At 39.7% G+C, this 10,728-nt stretch overlaps 1 non-coding gene across 1 annotated transcript; it reads right to left on the bottom strand.

Moving 5' to 3' along the window:
* Positions 1–226: 226 nt before the first annotated feature.
* Positions 227–333, bottom strand: LOC111884251 (small nucleolar RNA R71). The gene has a single exon (XR_002847668.1). It is a non-coding gene; the product is annotated as a small nucleolar RNA R71 (small nucleolar RNA).
* Positions 334–10,728: the final 10,395 nt, after the last annotated feature.

The following is a 10,728-nucleotide window of genomic DNA, read 5'->3' as shown; positions in this document are numbered from 1 at the left end:
AGATCATGAGGATGCTTTTAAGCATCTAGATGAAGTCAACGACATTGCGGATTACTTCAATGTCCCAAATGTCAACAGAAACACCGTCTTGCTTAGGATGCTTCCCATCACTTTCAAAGGAGCTGCTAAGGAGTGGTTAAAATCACTTCCACCTGGTACAATTACCACTTGGGCTCAAATGCGTGAGCAATTCCTGGACCAGTTTTGCCCGCCATCCAAGATAGCCAAACTCAAGAAGGTAATAGCCAACTTTGAGCAACAGCCGGGGGAGTCATTATACGAAGCATGGGAGCGGTACAAGGGCTTGCTCAGAAATTGCCCTCAACATGATCTAAATGTGCAACAAGAGATGTCAATCTTCTATGATGGGGTCAACGTTATGAAGAGACAACTCCTTGACTCTCAAGGACCTTTGACAAAGAAAAATCCAAGGGAGGTCAAGGAGTTGATTGAAGAATTCGTGAAGTACTCTCGCGAATACCACAACCCTAGGCAAGATGGAATCAAAGGTGGTGGAGGGGGCCAAACTGAAGAAATAGTAGCTGTGATGGCTATGCTGAATAATTTGGATCGAATGATAACACAAATGGACCAGTCAATACATGCCATAAGAGTGGGTTGCGAGAGATATAGTGGTCCACACTTGACCAAGGACTGCAATTTAGATGAGTTTGGGAACAGAAAAGCTCAAGTGTGCTACTCAAGTGGGGATAAGTTTGATGAGGACTGGAGGAAACCGAAGAAGGAGTGGCTGCTATATGAAGAGTATAAGAAGCAAAAAGAAGAGAAGTATAGGCAGACAGGTCGAGGCTTCTATCAAAAGGAGCAGCCACCAGCTGAGAAGAAACCCGATCTAGAGACCATGTTGATGAAGTTTATGGAAGCTTCGGAAAAGAGACACGATGCCACCGATTCTGCTATTATTGAACAACAAACTTTAATAAAGAATCAGCAAGCCTCCATCCATAACCTTGAAGTACAAGTTGGGAAACTAGCCACTCTAGTTCATGAGAAGTTATCCTCGAAAAATCCCGAAACGAAGACCCAATCTCATGTAATGGCCATAGACACTGAAGAAGAAGCCATCTCTGAGTTCCTGGAGGCATTGGAAGAAGAACCACAACAGCCCGATCCAAAGCTGAAGAAGACCAAGCTCGAAAATCATGAGGCTGCTGAATTCCAGAATTCACGACGTGGGCCCGTCATGAACAGAAAAATTTTGTAGTTGGTTCGGTTTATCAGCCGCCTTTTCCTTTTCCTTCCCAAGCTACCCTTAGTCCACTAGAAAGTTAGCATAGAAAGTTTGTCAAGCATGTGAAGGGGATCCCAATTAATACTCCCTTTGTCGAGTCCTTATCCAAAATTCCCGAGCATCAGAAATTACTGCAAGATTTGATAGACACTCGCAAGCAATTAAAGAAGCATTCTAAGGTGATTCTAAGTGAACAAAGCTCAAAAGCTATGTTGGGAGAGACACTGAAGAAGATAGGAGATCCTGGACGCCTCACTCTTCCGTGTGAATTTTCCGACAAAATGAAGGTTAATGTTTTAGCCGATTATGGGGCTAGCATTAATTTGATGCCTTATTCATTTTATCAGAAGTTAGAAATTCAGAAGATGAAGGCTACAAGAATGACTATTCACATGGCGAACTGTTCAGTGACACAACCCCGAGGAATCGTGGAGGATATTTTGGTGAAAATTGGAAAATTCGTTTTTCCAATAGATTTTGTAGTTTTGGATATGAAGGAAGATCCCGATGTTCCGATTATCCTTGGACGTCCATTGCTTAACACTGCTGGAGCTTTGGTTGATATTCATGAGTCTAAGCTCACCTTGAGGGTTGGTGATGAAAAAGAAGTTTTGGATAGCTTTCCAAAGGAACATGTTCAAGAAGAGGTGTTCACAATCAATAAAGATAATGAACTAGAAGAACTAGAAAAGCTTATGGAAGAAGAGATCAAGGCAGTTCATCAAGTCAAAAGAACAAAACCTAGAGCATCTATACCATATTTGGTTGAAGTCATAACTTACAAGAGTCCACCTTCTTGGGTAAGCAAAGAAGATGATGAGATGACAAGTGATGAAGAGGAGATTACTTCAAGGGTGACAAAGTCGGTGGTGAAAGAGGAGGAAGATGCTATGGAGTGCAAGGAAGAAACTAAAGGGACCAAACGCAAGCTTGAAGAAGAGGTCAAAGCTAAAAAAGAGAATTCAAAAAAAGCGTACAAAAGGCGAGTTCAAGCTTACAAGAGGCGATTCAAAAAACAAAAGATCCTAGTGGTGGATTCTTCCAAGGACTCAACGTAGGAGGCACGGAGTCCAACTCAAGACTCCAAGAAAAAGAAGCGCTTCTCGGGAGGCAACCCGAGTTTGGTTTGCAAAATTTTTCTTTTCTTTTCTTTTTGCATTTTAGTCTTAAAAAAAACATAGATCATGTCATCCAAATCTATTAGAACATAATTAAACACTGAATGTAAGAACCCTAAAATGGAAGTAGTAATAATTGAAAATTTAGTTTAAAGTCAAAATTGAATTAGTATAAATTTTCTCTTCCAGACTTTATTCACGACATGAAGTTTAGAAATTCACGACGTGAATCGTGAATGGACCGGATAAATACTCAATGATATAGTTTAGCCCATTAGACTAAGAGGCCCAAGATCAATCCTTGAGTATATGGCCCACTTTTAGTCCAGATGACATTCACGACGTGAATCTTTACGAATTCACGACGTGAGTTGTCAATTACACGTGACCACAGAATAAAGCCATAAACAAACCAGTTGAACCCATTTGTTTATACCGCACAAAGTAGAAGCGAAATTTGGCCCCCCCCTTGGTCCCCATTGCTGTGATTTTAGCCGACAAATCTACACGTTTTCTTTGTGTTTACATACTACTTCCATCAAAGGTAACGATTTCTAATTATGAAGCTTCATTTTTCTTTAATAGTTGAAATTAGGGCTAGGGTTTGTTCATATGTTAAATTGTATGAAATAGCTCTAAGATTCGTAAATTACTCTTGGAATGTAGTTGATTAATGGTTGAAAACGCTATAGGAGTAAACCCCAAGCACTATCATGGCCGATTCATACAGAAACCAGAACGAATTTTCGAACCTGTCTACGAACTCACGACGTGAATTCTTAGAAATTCACGACGTGAATTCTGAACTGTGAAGTTTCTTTGTTTTTTTTATTATTTCAAAATTGTTGGGTTGTTGTTTTGGCTGTGTTGGTTCCCTGTTTTGCAGAAATGACACCTAGAAGAGACTTACCTCTTGGAATCGCAAGCTTACACCCATTTTACGAGTTTCCAACCACTACACCCCGGGAAATTTACACGCGATGGAATATTCGGTTGGGATGGCTCTACAATCGAGAGTTTGCTGTGGCTCCCACTATTCAGTGGGCGAGGTTGAGGGAGGTTGGCTTGGTTGATAGGATGTCCCAATATCTCACAAAAATCTTTTTGGGGAACGGATTCCAATTCATATGCAAAGGGTGGTTCAACCTTTTTAACATCCAGGAGCGTGTGTACAAGGAGCTATGCGTGGAGTTCTTTTCCACGGTCACATTTCATGACAATGTCAGAGATCCCACTTTTCCCCGTGCTTTGGTGTTTCGGTTAGGCGGGGAGTATCGGGAGTGCAGTCTAGTGGAGTTTTCTCGCCGTATGGGGCTCTATGAAGCTCATGAGACCATCACTCATGAGTTTATATTGTTTTTGAGGGATGCCATGCGGGTCTATGCTGATGGAGTTTTGGGGCCATAGTTTTGGAGTAACATTGCCACTGGAGTGTTTAATTTCGGTGTATCGCCCGAGAGTAGCATCAAAAGCCGATACACCGCCTCATCCATCGTTTAATCACTTTCTCCATTCATCACAAACGCCACGGTGATAAAGTTACTAAAAGTAACTTGTTCTTTTTATGGTGCATCCTACAACCGGGTGTTTGCTGCAATATCCCATATTTCTTGGCCCGGTATTTGGCGGACTATGCGACAAGCGCTCGTCCTGGAAGCCCCGTTTGTGGAGGGCATTTTGATACCCGATTGGCCCGCTCTTATGGCCTCCTTGTTCCCGCAATTACTCGTTCCCTAACATGTATTGAGGGGAATGAGTTTAGCATGGGGTATCTGGAAACAATGAGGGTGGTGAAAAATTATGGCACACATTGGGGAATCCTTGGCGATGATGATGATGATGACGAGGAGCCGGCTGACCAACCTGCGCCAGAACCGAGACCGAGGCACAGGAACGTGAGAGGAAGGGGAGACCGCGGGCAGCCAATACACCCACCTGTTTCCATTATCGGTACGCCTTTTGGAAGTGACATGGCTGGTTATTTTGACCAGTTATCGTTAAGTGTAAATTGGATCGGCGGTACGATGGAGAATGTTGTCTGACATCTTGGAGTGGAGCAGCCGCCTCATTTGGGGTATCATTACCCGATTTGCCCAAGATGGACGAGTATGGTGGATGTGGAGGCGATGGAGCTGGCACTAGTGGATCACATAATGATGAGGAGGATGATTGATTGTTGTTTATTTTTGTTTTTATTGGTTTTAGTTTGTTTTTATTATGCTTTATTTGTTGGTATTGTAAGAACTATTTAAATATTATGTTACTTTTATTCTTCTTTGGTGGTTGTTTCTCAGAAATTGCTAGGAGCGCCTAGAAAGGATAGCGAGGTATAAGTGTGTACGTCTTTAGCCGGGAGTGTTTAAAGTCGAGAGTCGAGACCCATATTTTCAAAATAAGTGTGGGGTGAGTCAAGAGAGTGGAAAGTCAGCGAAAGAGTCCAAAAACTGGTGAATACATTAAGACATTGGGTTGTATCGTATTTGGCAATGTATTTCTGTCTGCCCAGTTTTCACGACGTGAACCCTAATTATTCACGTCGTGAGTCAGTTTTCAGGAGGTTCCCATAATACGCGTTAACACAACTTCACGACGTGACTTTTTCTGATCTCACGACGTGAATCGATGTTCTTCATAAGTTCAAGGCTCTTGACATATTTTTATTCTATGGGTTGATACTTTTCTTCTTGTCATAATTCTGAAGATTATTTTGGCTCATTTTCACTACCATACAATGTGGCGTATGCTTTCCCACATTGTTCGTTCTATTTTGGAGATTTACACCACATTTGAAGACGATTGAAGGCTCGATTTCATGTTTTGCCGGTACATTCCTTATTTCGCGAGTTCAAGATCCAAGTTTCTATTTCTCAAGAGTCCATTTCAAGATGCACGTTTTCCACACTTTTGGAGACGTTTACGCCACTATCCCAGGGGAGTCTGTTCCTTTTTCTCCTTTTTTCTTTAGTTTTGATTTATTCTATGCATACAATGAGGGCATTGTATGAAATAAGTGTGGGGTAGGGGTAGAAAAAGTAAATTGCTAGATAATGATAGAATTTGATAGTAAAAAATTAAAATTTGAAAATTGAAATTTTTAATAATTGAATCTAGTAATAATAATTTGAACTGTAGTTGCTAGTGTTATGTGGGATGATCCGATAAAAGTTCAAATGTTTAGTTGAGCCAATACACGTTATAGTGCATTTGTGGCCTCCCTTATTTTAGTGAAATCATGGAACAAAAACATAACCCCGCTTGGTTTGAGGGATGCAATATGTTTAGCAGCCTAAACCTAAAATGTATCCAGGAAAATTATTATCATTAACCAATAAAGGTTGAGGTTGAGCGCCTCTGCTTAAGCATGTAGGTTTTGAGTGAAAAAAGTGAGGTACATGTAATAATAAAAAAAAAAGAGAATTGCGAGAAATGTTTGAAGAATTTTGGAGCAATTAAAGTGAAGATCAAAAGATCAAAGTTCCAAGAAATTCAAAAAGTTGAAGATACCAAAAATCAAACATCAAGGTGGTGAATTCAAAGAAATCAAAGAGCAATTGTCAAAGAAATGAAGAATTCCAAAAGAGCTCCATAGTGGTATCATAGATTGTAATTCTAGATTATGTATTCTTAGGTTGCTCAACTAAAAATACCTTGATGGTAGGAGGTTTTCTGCGGATGGATTCGGAGGGTTGTATAAAATGAGCATTGTTCTGAAAAAGTGGGCAAGTGTTTATGAAGATTGTGAGTATTTAAAGTATGGGGGGGTACCTTAGGAAAATTTTAGACACAAATGCATGCATTGAGGTCTTGGCATAATGGCTGAGCTGGAGTCGGATTGTTCTATGTGATGTTAGTAATCAAGGGTTAAGTTTAAATTTGCTTGAGGGCAAGCAAAGTCTAAGTGTGGGGTATTTTGATATTGCCATATTTATACCTATTTTTAGGCAATATTTAAGTACATTTTTATTAATAAGTTGGTAATTTGTTTAGAATAATGGTACTTATGAGCTTAAATGTTATTTGCAGCCAAAAAGAAGACATTTTGAAGAAAAGGGACTAAAAGCGTTAAAGAAAGAAACTTTGGGAATTAAAAGATTAAAAGAAAAGAAAATCTAGAAAAAGCGTTCTCATGTCGTGGGAACTTGAAGATTCACGACGTGAGAGTTGGTTCTAGAAGATATGTACGCGGGTGAAGGAATCCTTGACGAGAACAGTTATCTGAAACTCACGACGTGAATATCTTATTATTCACGACGTGAATTTGTGAAAATCAACAACTATATAAACCCTTGACCATTACGAATAGAAGGGGCTTTTGGCTAGAGAGAGGAGTTCCAGAAGGCGATTTTGAGCTAAGAAAAGTTCTGGGAAGAGGCTTTCAACACCAAAAGAGTGAAGGTCCATAATTTAGTTTATTTAATCGTTAACTAGGAACATGTTTTATTACACTTTGATTTGTTTTAGTGTGTTAGTTGCTATTATGTGACAACCCAAGTTGTCCCGTTACATTTCCCCGTTAACGTTAACGTAATATTCCATTGTATAGAAGTTCCGTTAATTAGAGGTCGTCAATTTAATAAATATCCCAATTGTTTACATTTAACATGCCGCTAAGTCGTGATAAAAGGGAATAAAAACACAGGACACACATTTCCATTTATTTGGAAAATGTTAAGATTTATTATTACGGCCACTAAATCGGGTGCGACCAAAAGCCCCGTTTAACGGCAGTATCGGGTAAAATTCCACTGAGCCCCGACTGTGAACCCTATATAAGGGTGAGTGGAGTCCATTGGAGACTTTTTACACACTCTCTCTAGACCCGTTTTCGCCCCGAATCCGCAACCAAACGCTTCCAAATTGTAAGTATGCTTACCCTAGCTTGTTCTAAACATTACTAGCTGTAGTTATAGCCCAAAAACCATTAAAGAAGGCATGGGATAAGGAGTTTACGGCCCAGGAACAGTCTAGGGCCGTAAACCCCTAAAATGGTGCCAAACATGCCTTTAAACTTGCCCTTAAGCTTGGAAACTAGTTAGGGATCTAGCCTAGGAGTGTTTAAACATCAAAACACAATGAAATGGGGGCATAAAAGTGAGTTTACGGCCCAAGCACATGCTTAGGCCGTAAACCCCTCAAAACCTTGTCTAAATGCCTCCAAAACACTCCCAAACCACACTAGGGCTTAACACATAATTTAGGGACTTAGTAATTAGGGTTCTGATCACTTAAACACATCAAATTAAAGGAGAAAAAGGAGTTTACGGCCCAGGTCTATACCAAGGCCGTAAACTCCCCAAACCAAGCCAAAATGTTGGTTTTTGTCCCCCAAATGACCTTAGACATTTACCATAAAATACTAGGAAGGATTTAAGGGATTAAACACATGAATTGGAGGGGTAAAAAGGATTTTACGGCCCAAGCTAGTGTCTAGGCCGTAAACTCCCCAAAACACATCCAGATGTTAGATTTAATCCCCCAAAATAGCATCACACTTCATTAGAAATTGCTAGAAAGGTAATCGGGGCTTGAAACTTCACAAAACACTAAGGGTGAGAGTTTACGGCCGTAAACTCCCTTAGGAATGTCCCTAGGCCGTAAACTCCTAGTTAATTCCCTTAGAGACCTCAAAACCACTCATGCCTTTTATGAAAAATACTTAGAATAATTCCATGAGCACTCTAGAAGCCTTAAACACCCTAGAACCCATCACCATGAGTTTACAGCTGTAAACTCATGGTGAGATGTCCCTGGGCCGTAAACTAGTTGATAAGGGTTTATTCTTGGAAAATAAACTCCATTCCTTAGCCATACACACCCTTAAACGCTACCCGGGACACCCAAACACTTAGCCAAAGTGTTTTCCGCTCCTGTGAGCGCGTATATGTGTTTAATTATTATTATATATGCTAATTGTATGTGAACATATGTTATCATATGTTAAATAGGTCATTGTGTGTGTTCGAGTCCTTGCGTGACACCGAACGCCCAAACGGCACCTTCGTCGGACCTACTTACACCAGGTGAGTTCATACCCCTGAATGAACCTTTTAAATGTTCTTATACGTTTTATAGGGGGGAATACAAGTTAAACATGTCAGTTATCATATCAATCACATGTGATTGATAACCCGATGCAGAATATTTTACGATAATGTACACTGTTTTACTGAGTAGGACACTATAATGGTTTTCTAAAAGATTTTCATTTAATTCAAAACTCTTACTTGTACTGTTTTATCGAAATTCACTTTAAATTGGTTTATGAAGGATTTCCAAAGGCTTTCAAACATGTTTTTACAAAAGAATACAAATTGTGATTTTCCCGAGTATAAAGGTTTTTCATCAAAGATTCCCTTTTCGACGTATACTTTACTTGTTAACTACTGCTGCTTCGCTTATACTTATTTTATACTCCTACTCTGTAACACTTTCACTTATACCTGAAGTCACTTATACCTGATGACGCTTATACTTATTCACACCGTTACTTAGTGATACGATTCTACTTCGCTTATACTTGAGATCGACTCTACTTCACTTATACTCGATATGCTCTTACTTCACTTGTTGTCGTCTCTACTTCGCGATACGCTTATACTTATTCGACACTTATACTTCACTTGCGACCACTCCTACTTCACTTGTTAGACACACCTACTTCACTTGTTAGACACTCCTACTTCACAACAATCACTTCTACTTGATACACACTCAAGCGTAGTTAGATGTATGTCGGTGCTTGTATAGAGGCATATAAATAATAATTGAAGGACTTAGGAAGGCTTGTACGCCCTATTTCCTTTTCTTCGTTGAGATGTGGTCTGGTGGGATCGAATGTCCATCCGAAAGTCATTTGATTCATTAGTTATATACTATGTATACAAGCTTAGGCATACAGGTTACTTCAGTCAATTCAGTTAAGAGTCTCTACCTCTAGTCTACACTTACATTAGAAACCCACTATTGAGAAGTCTCTACCTCTAGTTCAAAACGTCCATTAGAAACCCACTATTTGGGATGCATCTTCAGGACACGGCTTTCTCCGTCGTCTAGTTGGTAACCAGAGTCTCCTGTAGGGAGAGCGGACATTGTGTGTATAGATCTATACGGGATTGACAACCCTGCACCCAGATTGCTAGCTACAGTCCCGGCCTACCAAGCCAATGGGTGACAAATGTCACATTTTAGACGCTTGTAGGGCGTCTGGTACTCTAGTCAGTATGGTTACGAGTATCCCGGGTTACCTTATAATTCATTGGCTTTGAGGTAACGGTATTTCGCCAGCAATTTACACTGTATGCTGGTAACTCATTTTCAGAGTCACACTGTTTTGACCTTACAAGACGTATCTTTCATTTGATGCTGTCTGGGGTCTGTCTCCACCTTATTCATAGAATCCACTGTATTCACTGTGTTCACTATTTTAGACCTCGCTAGACGTAACTTTCATTTGATATTGTCTGCGGTCTGTATTCACTGTTTTAGACCTTACTAGTTGTACTTTTCAAATGTAAGAGTAAAATGTTTCCTACTCTTGTACATTTGAGATTGGTAAGTTGTGATGTCTTGGATGAGACAAAGACCAACTAAGACCAATCGTGTGAAGTGTTAGTCTTGATAAGAATCCGCACTATCCCTTGAATATTTGTTTTGTCAAGGAATGGTTCTTGACTGGGGAAACTTATATGTCAAGGGGGCAGTGGGAGCCTTAAAGATCCAGAAAGAGTTTCAAGATTTAATCAAGAGTAAAACCTGTAATTTATCACTAGCACACGACTTAAGGTTTGCAACCAATCGTGTTGACATAATACTTATTTCTGTACCTACTTCAAAATAAGTTGAATTTGTATGTGAGTTATCAGAGTTCAACTTGGAAGCATTGGTGGGCCTTGTCTTACCAAGGTGACAAGAAACTAAGATTGAACAAGTTTAATCCATGTAAGGCTGAATTTGTCACTAACCTTATCTTGTGATTATGGTTTTGACAAATTCACATGGATAGGAACTCATACACTATAAAATCTAAGTGTCATAAGGTTTCTCTCCGATTCATGAAAATGATGGTGAGGAAACGCTTTCACTAAGTAGATTTTACGTAGATATCAATTATGTTATTTGCATTTTCAAAAGTCGTTAGTGGAGCGTGTGTGGTTAAGCAGCACACTAACATGGACTTGTGAGAAATGGCAAAGGTCTAAGAAATTAAGACTATGATTACGGTATCCCTTTTCATAGTTCTGAAAATTGTTTAGACACACATGTGAGCTATCTAAGAAAGGGTGTATGAATCTAAATTCAGAAGTCCAACAGATTTTAGGAAATATGTCAGAGCTAGTGGGAGCATAAGTGTTATGTTGA

Source organism: Lactuca sativa, chromosome 4 (genome assembly GCF_002870075.4).
Source record: "Lactuca sativa cultivar Salinas chromosome 4, Lsat_Salinas_v11, whole genome shotgun sequence".
NCBI classification, from domain to species: domain Eukaryota; kingdom Viridiplantae; phylum Streptophyta; class Magnoliopsida; order Asterales; family Asteraceae; genus Lactuca; species Lactuca sativa.
The sequence above is the reverse complement of the archived record's forward strand: the minus strand, read 5'-3'. Positions and strand labels throughout refer to the sequence as shown.